This window comes from Ursus arctos, unplaced genomic scaffold (assembly GCF_023065955.2).
Source record: "Ursus arctos isolate Adak ecotype North America unplaced genomic scaffold, UrsArc2.0 scaffold_17, whole genome shotgun sequence".
In the NCBI taxonomy this organism is placed as follows: domain Eukaryota; kingdom Metazoa; phylum Chordata; class Mammalia; order Carnivora; family Ursidae; genus Ursus; species Ursus arctos.
This window is the reverse complement of record NW_026622841.1, coordinates 2,633,248-2,642,816: the sequence shown is the minus strand read 5'-3', so window position 1 is coordinate 2,642,816 and position 9,569 is coordinate 2,633,248. Positions and strand designations below refer to the sequence as shown.

General features: G+C 46.9%; 1 non-coding gene across 1 annotated transcript; it reads left to right on the top strand.

The window, feature by feature from the left end:
- The first annotated feature begins 9,097 nt into the window (after positions 1 to 9,097).
- On the top strand, positions 9,098 to 9,202 carry LOC113253587 (U6 spliceosomal RNA). Its single transcript, XR_003315478.1, has one exon. It is a non-coding gene; the product is annotated as a U6 spliceosomal RNA (small nuclear RNA).
- The last annotated feature ends 367 nt before the right edge of the window (positions 9,203 to 9,569 follow it).

Below are 9,569 nucleotides of genomic sequence, written 5' to 3'. Positions count from 1 at the left end.
TAGGTCGTGAAGGTAGAGACCTCATGAATGGGATCAGTGCCTAAGAAAAGAGGCCCCTTTCACCAGGTGAGGACACACAGTGAGGAGACAGCCGTCGCAGCTCAGAGGAGTGCCCTCCCCAGAACCTAACTGTGCCGGCACCTCGATCTTGGACTTGCAGCCTCCAGAATGGTGAGCAATCCATTTCCGTTGTGTACGAGCCTCCCTGAACAGCCCCGCTCCTTGGTATTTACCCACAGGATCTGAAGATTATGTCCACGAAAACACCTGCACACAGATGTTTATAGCAGGCTTATTCATTATCACCCAAACCTGGACGTGACCAAGAGGTCCTACACAGGTGATGGATAAATAAACTGGGTCCATCCAGACCACGGGATGTTATCAGTCCTAAAAAGAAACGAGTCACGAAGCCAGGAGAATTCACGGAGGAACTTGAAGAGCATGTCGCTAAGGACAGAGCCGGCCTGAGATGGCCACGAACTGCGCGACTCGAGCTCAGTGACGTCCTGGGAGACGCAGAGCTATGGGGACGATCAGTCACTGCCTGGGGTTCAAGAGTGGGAGGCCGGGAGAGGGGTGAATAGGTGCAGCACAGAGAAATTTGGGGGTGTTGGAACCGTTCTCTGTGCTGTAACGGTAGATACGTGACACACACTCATCAAAACCCGTAGAACCAAGAGTCAGCCTCAACGCAAGGCATGCAGTTTGGTTCATACGGACGTGTCAGTATTGGTTCAGTCACCATCACAAATGTACCAACCAATGCCAGATGCCATTACTAGCAGAGACCGCTGATGGGAGGGCGTACGGAGCTCTCTACCAGCTGCTCAATTTTCCAGTAAAGCTAAAGCTGTGAAAAGAATCTAGTCATTGAAAACCCCCTCCGAGTTGTTGCTCAGTAAGTAGCGGTTATCTGTTGTTGTTACAGCAGCCAGCGTGTTCCTAGCTCTGGTGTAGCCCGGGGTCAGGCGGGCCCACTAGATGGCTCTGACCGCCCTGCCGCTGAGGACGTGCTGGTGGTACAACCTACCACCAGGTGGCGCTGCTGCCCCTCTCCCTCCTTTCTCCCCCTCCTCCCTTTCTCCCTTCCTCCCTTCCCCCTCCTCCCTTTCCCCTTCCCTCCACCTCCCCTCCCTCTCCCCCATTTCTTCTTCATTTTCTCAATTCTGTTCCTCTTTCCCTTTTCCCATTTCTGTGTGTGAACTGTCATCTCTGGCTCTAATAACATGAAGGTGGAGCCTAGCCCCGTTCTTCTGGATGAGCACTGCCCACCCCGGGGGGGCCAGGGCAGGGCACGCAGCAGGGGCACGGACTGACATTAGCCCAGGGCAGCCTCTGCACCTCGTGGGGAGCCGCAATGACTGCACAGCGTGCTGGCTGACCCTGTGAGGCTGCCCTGGCTGGGAGCAGCTGGCCTGGGACCCACCGACACACCAAGTGAAGGGAGTGCAGTCCCACCTGAGCTCTTAACTGCCCCACCCGCAGCCCCTGTGCCTCACCCCACTGTCCAGGTGGCTCTCCCGCATGGATTCCCATCCACACCCTGCCTGTGGGGTGAACCAAGTGTGTCCAGAGTTTCCAGCACGTTGCTCCTCAGACCTGGTTTTGCTCTTGGCTTCCCAGCCCCGCCTGGGGTACATTCACACCCAGACCACCTCCCCCCTCCCCCCCTCCCCGTGTGGATCCTGAGTCTGAAGGGCCTTGCCGCCTCCTACAAATCCCCCTGTCTGAACAAAGGGATTAAAATCCTGAAGTCTAATGGGGGAAAAGAGACACTCAGGTAACCAAAGCAAGCTATTAGGAAACCGATGGCTGCAGGACGGAGGACGCCTCATGCAGAAGGGGTCAGGGAGAAAGCTGGATGTGAGAGGCATGGGAGGCCATGAATATCACTACCGTGGGGGTCACAGATGGCAGGGAGACACCCAGGTTTAGGAAGCCAGAAAGGGCTCTGGAGGTGAATGAGAAAGGATCATGAATGACATGATGGAAAAACTTGAAATCTCCTTCGGCTGGGGAAAAGACTGGTACATGAAATTACAATCAAATTAAAACTTGAATTTCCTGATAAAATATTAGTATCTATCTGATAAAATACCTGTATTTATCATATAACATATTAGTATTCAGAATATACAAAGAATTATAAAGATCAATGAAAATACATAAAACCAAATTTTTTAAATGGGCAAAAAAACCCAAAACAACAGGCAAATCACCAAAAAGGAAAAGCAAATAAGAGGTTCAGCCTCACTAGAAATTTAGAAAACTCAAAACCTCACAGGTTGGCAAAGACTGAGAAGCCTGGTGGTACTTGATGGGGATGAGGACAGAGAGCACCAGGAGTTTTCAGACACAGCTGGTGAGAATGTGAGTTCTTGCAGTCACGTTGGAAAATCATGTTAAACCCCAGCAACTCCGCTCCTACAGCCCAGAATATTTATATCCACAGGGAGACATGTATAAGGATGTTCAGAGCAATAGTATCTGTGGTAGCAAAGAAAAAATCAAAAATAGCCTAAATTTCATCAACAGAAGAGATTAAGAAAATTGCAACATAGTCATGCAATGGAACTGTTTGCAGCCATGACAATGAGGACAATACACATATGGGCAGAATGGTACTGCATACAGCTTCGAGATGCAGACAGGGTGAGCACATGAAGAGTAGCTCTGTGTCTGGGGCTGACTGCCTGGAGAGGGAACCTGGGGAGCAGGGAGCACATGCAGGGCTGCTCACAGCTGTGAGGGTGTGTGGCGCGACCCCTGGGCATGACCCTTGAAGTTGTGCAAAATAGTGGCCGTGAGGACACAGGCCTCCCAACTGTGATGTTGGGGCAGGTGCGGTGATGAGCGTGCAGGTGTTGGTAGCAGTATTTATGCACTTGTGTGCAGTTTATCGTTACATGATGTATTTTAAAACAGATTTTAAAATCCAGAATGCAGGAATTGGCAGCTCCTCGGAACAGTTTAGCTTAGAGTGAGAAGGTCAGGTTTGAATTTTGGAAAGCTCACTGCAGGCACGATGGGGGATGAAACTGAGAGGCGTGTTTAAAGCCGGGGCTAACTGGGAGCTCTGGCGGCCAGGCTGGGGAACAAGAGATGGAGCTAAGATTAGCAGAATCTGGTGACCAACTGTAAGGAATGTTCCAGACATCGCTGTCGAGACAGCAGGGACCGTGCAGGAAAGCCAGCAAACCGTGTCCTGGGAGCCAATGTCCTTATCCGGGACTCGAGCTTGGCGGGAGGAAGGCCAATCCAGGTGTGGTAGGACGGCTTTGAAGTGATGCTGGCACATGGCTGTGGGAAGACCAGGCAGGTGCTGGAGAGTCTCCACTTGCAGGGAAGGGGAAGGGGCACAGCCCGAGCAGCTTGAGAAACGGAGAGTGCGTCGCCAAGGGTTGTTGGCTGTGACACCAGCCGGACTATGGGGAGCAACCCAGCGCCAGGTGCGGCTGTGGGAGACGGGGAGTCAGCTGAGCAGGTGAGTGGCCACATGGCGACCAGGCCTCAGGGAGAGCAGGGCAGCCGATGAAGAGAGCAGAGCTGTGTGGGCCCCACTTGGGTGTTCTAAAGAGTTCTGGGGGACCTGAGAAGGGAAGCCCGGCTGAGAGTGGCTTTAGGAGATCTCTTGTAAGTTCTGCAGTGGAGGTGAGGAGTAACCGGGTTGCTGCACTCCACGAGTGTGATGGTGGGTGGGCCCTGAGGTCCTCACAGAGACCAGGGGATGGACAGGAAGGGTCAGCGGTGGCGGGGCTTCGGAACCTCCCCCTTTCCTCTATCACTTGGCCCCAGGGTAAGCTTCCCAGGCAATGGGCTGACTGTGTTTAGGATTCAAGAGGAATGGGGTAGGGTGCTGTCCTCTCTTTCAATGTGGCTGCCTCTGTGCACTTGACCTCCCCAGACAGGGGCGCAGGCATCACTGAGCTGCATAAATGAAGCTGGGGTCTGCTGGTGAATTGTTGGCACATTTTTGTTTTTATTATAGGCAAGTGTGACTCTCACGCCTGTGATCCACGGGCGAGCAGGGAGTCCTGGAAATGTACCTGTTCAAGGACCTTTACCCACTATCCCAACAGGCTTTTCTTAAAAAAACAGTGTGTGAAGTTTTATGGGTGAAGCATAGAGCAGTGATAGAATATTAAAACTGCTTAGGGACCTCAGAGAGCCACTAGTTCAACTTTCTAATTTTACCATTGGAGACCTAGAAAGGTGAAGTGATCTTCCCAGGGTCACACAGCCTGACATTTGAAGCGAAAAGGTTTCTGTCAGCAGCCGTGAGGATTCTAGGGGAGAAAATGTACCGGAAGTGTGTAAGCTTCACAGAGCACCTGCTGCACAACGTGGGCCGTAGAACGTTGTGAGCTGAGTGTGCGTGAAAAGGTAGAGCTCACGGTGCCTCTGCTGCCTCGCACTTGAGCAGGGGCGGCTGGGGGTGGCTTCTGCTGGCTGGGCGAAAGGTGCAGTTGACATACAGCCTCTTATTTTTAGGGGAGACTTGAACAGATGCCCCCGAATATGAGACATGATTAAGAACACTTCTGTGTTTTATCTACTCAGGAGAAAAAATGATCAGGGCCTTGCTCCAGCACAGAATGAAAACAAGCCTCTCTAGTTGCCCGAAGAACCGGTCGAAGGTGTCAGGCAAGGCTGAAGGTGCCTGAGCTCAGGCGGTTGCTGCAGAGCAGCATTCCTATGGAATTTGCCCGAAGGGCGGTCCTTCGTGTACAGATTGCACTTTGGGAATGCTAGTTTATGCCACATTCCTGTTACTGCTCCGGGGTGTTTTCTGGAAACAGAAATTCAAAAGATTCGTGAGTGTCGTTGAACAACGTAAGGTACATTTTGTTTCACTAACTGGGAAGGATGGCTGCAGATTTGGGGAAGAGTCTACGCGGCTGTGTCAGGAGATAGATTCAGTTGCCCCTTCCTGGAGGGCCTGTCACCTTTTTCCAGGATGTGGCCGCTGGTGAGTCTGCAGCCACAGGATGCCCAGCGCTTCTTCCTGTGCCCGAAGACAGCTTCCTGGCTCCGTGAGGCGCGAAGCAATAAAATGAAGAAGAACGTCGCCGGATTGCGGGTCCGTGATCCGCGTGCCTGTTACACGTCCTACTGCGTCCTAGAGTAGGGAACGGGAGTCGCAGTCGAGCTAGGTATTTCTGCATGACCCTTGGTGCAGGTGCGTAAGGGACAAAATATGACCTAAGACGCCAAGGGGCACGGAGATGGAGCTGGTGCGCGTGCGGATTGCGTGGACCCCCTCGGGCTGCAGATCAGAAGGGGTCTGGGGAAGAGCTCTGCTCTTTCTTTTCGCGAACCTTGAGCAAGAGAGTGACTTCACTCGGGCCTCGGCGTCCTCGTGCATAGAAAGGAATAGCACTCCTTATCTACCTCAGACTGGATTATAAGGATCAAGTGATAGCACAGACAAGCATTTTCTAGAAAGGGGATAAATAAGTATTATTCGGGGAGACTGCGACATTTCAGAATGCCCCCAAATTGAATTTAAATGAGTCATTGTCCCTATTGTTAGGATAATGTGAAAATTTTCTTCAGGATTTTGATGTTTTGCCTATTCTTTCTTTAGCATTTCAGAACTGAATCTATTCGTACCGTTTGAAGAGTGGACACTGAATCTCTGTAGTAAGTAGTCTTTGGCATAAAGAACCTACCAGCTGCATTCTCTTTTCAACACCATTTTAACTTTATGGTAGATGACCTCCATGTCCCCCCATTTCTCTGCTCATTACTTTGGCAGACACAGGAGTGACAGAGCTTGTCTTTCATGCGTCCTTGAAGAGGGTGACATGGTGCCTGGCGTGTAGTAAGCACCCAGCAGACGGTTAAGGAGGTAGGCGACAGATGGCAGGTGGACAGATAAACCAGAGCAATCTCGCACATGATCCCACTGCGGACTTGTCATCATTCACAGTCGTTCTGCCCTCTGGTGTTTTAGAGGCCCGGCGCTCATGGCAAACTTTCTTTTCCCACCTGTTCCACTCCATCACCACCACTGAGCATGTCCTGTGTCCTCATTAGGCCTCATTCTTTCCTTATTATTCAAGACATTCACACATCATTCGCTTTCTTATTTGAATGTTTGAACATCATTCCTCATTTCCTATCCGCTGATTGTGCTTTCTGAAATCACACTGTCAGGCGGGAGATCGCGCCCCCTCCTTACCTCCCCAGTCAGCTCTGCCAGTCCTCGCAGGCCCCCTTCCATGTGGACTGTGCCCATTTTCTTGGGCTCCTGTGTGCTTCTGAGAGAATCGCAAGTCAGAACCCATCAGTATCACTATGAACTCCAGCTGGACTCAGCAATCAGTAAATTCATCTACTCACTGTCTTATTATAGCACTGTTGCTTCAATTATCATGTTATTTCCATTTTCCTTGGTGTCAAACTAAGTTTATTTCTGAAACTACTCCAAGCAGCTTCAACATCGGGTGGATTTCAGAGTCTAGTTCAACATGCAACCTGTGCGTTTAAGCGACTCTGGAGTGAAGTTAAATTCGCACTCCCAGATATTAGTTTCTCAAACTACGAGGGATATACTTTAATTTGCTCATCTGGTGTAGGAAAGAGGATGCAGCTTTTGGAGACTTAGAAGCCTGCTTTCCAATCTGAACTCCAAGACTTACTATGTCATCTTAGGCAAGTTATTTAACCTCTTTCAATAAACTTGTAAAATGGGACTATAATGCACACTGCTAGTCCTGGGGTAACTAACAGAGATTAAACATGTAAATGTGCCTGGTGGCACATGATGGATGCCCAGTGCTGTGTTTTTTTCTTCTTCATTACCCTTAGCTGGAGCCTATCTTGGAAACTGAGAAACAAAGAACAACAACAAATTGGGACGTAGCTGGTGAAGCGTCTGCCTTGGGCTCAGGTCAATATCCCAGGGTCCTGGGATGGAGTCCCACATCGGGCTCCCTGCTCAGTGGGGAGCCTGCTTCTTCCTCTGCCTCGGCCACCACCCCCCCCCCCCAGGCTTGTGCTCTCTCTCTCTCTCTCTCACACACACACACAAATAAATAAATAAATTCTTTAAAAAAACCCAACAGAACAACAATAGACTGAAAAGCCCGAACAGTATAAGACTTGGAAAGTGTGCTAATGCTGAACCTTCCAGCAAATTCAAGAGGAAGGAGCACGTCAACATTCAACCTAGAAGACTAGTGTTAGCCTAATACAAACACCAGAAGAACACACTATAGGAATAAAAACAAAACCAGAAGAGCTATAGGCTGATACCTCTCATGAACACAGATGCAAAAGTTCATAAGAAAATGTTAGCAAGTGCAATATTCATTCGTGACAGAAACTCTCAGTCTAGGAAAAGAAGGGAATGTCCTCAATATGATAAAGGGCAAGTCTAGAAAACCTGTAGCTAATATCCTAATTAATAGTGACAGACTGAATCCTTTCCCTCTAATATCAGGGGGAAAAAGATGGTTGCTGCTACTATGTCTACCCGTTAGTACTAGAACTAGTCTTAGAAGTTCTGGCCAGTGCAATAAAGCCAGAAAAGGGAACAAAAAACGGCACCATGTTGGAAAAGTAAAACAGTTTGTTTTCAGAAATCATAATCATTTATTTAAGAAAACTTTTTTGGAATCTACAGAAAAAGCTAGTATAACTTTTAAATTTAGCAAGGTTTCTGGATAAACGACCAATATAAAAGAATAAAGCAATCAATTTGACACTAGATAAGCAATATGTTTAACATGACATAAAAAGTATGAACTACTGAGGAAGGATATATTTGACAAAGGATGGACAAGACCTGAGCACTGGAAACTACGGAACACAGCTGAGAGGAATGAGAAGAGACCTGAGTAAACTGGACGAGATACTGTGGTCATAGACTGGGTAACTCCGTATGGTTAAGGTGTGAATTTTTCCCAAATCAATGTATGGATTCGAAGCAGTTCTGTTCAAAATCTCAGCTGGCTTTTACATTTTTTTTTAATTGACAAGCTGATTTTAAAATTCAGGAAATGTGTGTGGCATTGGAGATAAGAGAAATACAAAAAGTAATAGAACAGAATAGAGTCCAAAATAGACCTGTACATATATGATCAACTAATTTTAAACAATGTTGACAAGGCATTTCAATGGAGAAATAATCATCTTTTTATCAAATCATGCTGGAGCAATTGGATATCATGTTGAGGAAATGAAACGCAACCCTTACCTCATACCATACTTAAAATCAACCATAATGGAGAAAGACCAAAACGTTAGAGCTAAAACTTCCCAAAGAAAACACAGAAAATCTTAATGACTTTGGGTTTGGCAAAGTTTCCTTGAAATGACACAAAAAGCATGGAACAATTGATAATGTGAACTTCGAAAAACCCAAGGACTTATGTCATTCAAAAGACGATCTTATGGAAATGAAAAGGCAAGCCAACTACTAGGAGAAAATATTATAAAACATATAGCCGACACAGAAATCGTATTTGGGGTATACAAATAACTACATCTCAATGAGATGACAAACAATCCAATTAAAAATTGGCAAAAGATTTGAGCAGACACTACATCAAGGACAATCCATGGATAGCAAATGATCAGATGGAAAGATGCTCAATCTTTAGTTATTAGAGAAAGGCAAATAAAACCCACAGTGAGATATCATTACACATCTACTTGAAGGACTAAAACTCAGAAGGCTGACCATACCACGTGCTGGTGAGTAAGTGAAGCGACAGAGTGTACTATGTTGCGGGTAGAAATGTAAGATGGCATGACGACTTCAGAAAGCAATCTAGCAACTTCTAAAACAAGTGAAAGGAACAGCTACCATTTGACCCTGCCACTCCTAGGTATTTACCCAGGAAAAACGAAAGCATGTGTTGTGTCCATGCCAAGACTTGACGCAAATGTTCATAGCAGCTTCGTCCGCGCAAGGTGAGGCACGTGGAACATATGTACGACCCTGAGAGCACAAGCTGCCTTGTTCTAGCACCGTAGTCTGGGTCCTGTTTATAATAGTTAAAAACCGAAAACAACCCAAATGTCCATCAACAGGTGGGTGGGTACAGCAATGGTAGTGTATCCATAAAATGAAATACTGTTCAGTGTTCTCTTTGGCAGTACGTCTTATAAAATCGGAATGATACAGAGAAAATTGGCACGGGCCCTGTGCAAGCATGACACTCAAATTGGTGAAGCATTCCATATTTTTATAAAATAAGTAAGTCCTGAAAATGTAATGTGAACACAGTTAATAACACTGTATTGTATATTTGAAAGTTGCTAAGAGAGTAGATCTTAAAAGTTCTCACCGCAAGGAAAAAAACTTGTAACTCTGTGTAGTGATCGAACTAGACTTATCAGGATCATTTTGCGATATATACAATTACATATAATTGTGCTCCACACCTGAAACTAATGTTATATGTAAATTGTATCTCAATAAAAAAAAAAAGAAAATAACTACTCAGCAATAAAAGGAATGAACTATTGATTACTACAACAACATGCGTAAATCTCAAAATAATTATTCGGAGTGAAAGAAGTTAGGCAAAAAGAATACATATCATATGATTGCA